Source organism: Leptonychotes weddellii, unplaced genomic scaffold, assembly GCF_054177405.1.
Source record: "Leptonychotes weddellii isolate Sample4059 unplaced genomic scaffold, ASM5417740v2 HiC_scaffold_55754, whole genome shotgun sequence".
Lineage (NCBI taxonomy): Eukaryota > Metazoa > Chordata > Mammalia > Carnivora > Phocidae > Leptonychotes > Leptonychotes weddellii.
Window position 1 is genome coordinate 1 of NW_028023743.1, and position 643 is coordinate 643.

A 643-nucleotide genomic window follows, 5' to 3' on the forward strand; every position below is an offset into this window, starting at 1 on the left:
TTTTTTCATTTTATTCCAATCTATAGATGCGAAAAATTCAGAACTAATTAGAAAAATCGCCCAACTATGGAGGGAACTTCCTGATTCAGAGAAAAAAGTAAGCATATTGGTTTTTCAGCATTGCTGACCAGTTATTCTGCAGTTAAAAACAATAGTCATGTCCTTTAAGGTACCAAAAAAAATTATATTTAATACCCATTATCTATAAAGGAACTTCATACCTTCTGATTCACATAAACGATTAGAATATGAATGTATCGCAGTGGTGACGAAGAGTTGGCAGCAATCTGAAATTGAAGACTAATTGGTAGACTCTCACCTTGGTTAGCATGTATATGAAAAATATATGTTTTTAATCCATATACATGTGATTCCAGAGCACATTTTCCACTTGGTGGTTCAGTCTGTCTTTATCTGAAGTCATGCAGTTGTCTTTCCCTGGCCGGTGTGCTATGTTTAATTTGTCAGCAGTAGTTTATTGACTTCTTATTTGGGCTTTTTATTTATAGATATATGAAGATGCTTACAGGGCAGACTGGCAGGCATACAAAGAAGAGATAAGCAGAATTCACGAACAGTTAACTCCAAGTCAGATCATATCTTTGGAAAAAGAAATCCTGCAAAAACGTTTAAAAAAGAAAGC

At 34.4% G+C, this 643-nt stretch overlaps 1 long non-coding RNA gene across 1 annotated transcript; it reads left to right on the forward strand.

The window, feature by feature from the left end:
* Positions 1-6: 6 nt before the first annotated feature.
* On the forward strand, positions 7-643 carry LOC145719604 (uncharacterized). Its single transcript, XR_014142495.1, has 2 exons — positions 7-97; positions 510-643. It is a non-coding gene; the product is annotated as an uncharacterized LOC145719604 (long non-coding RNA).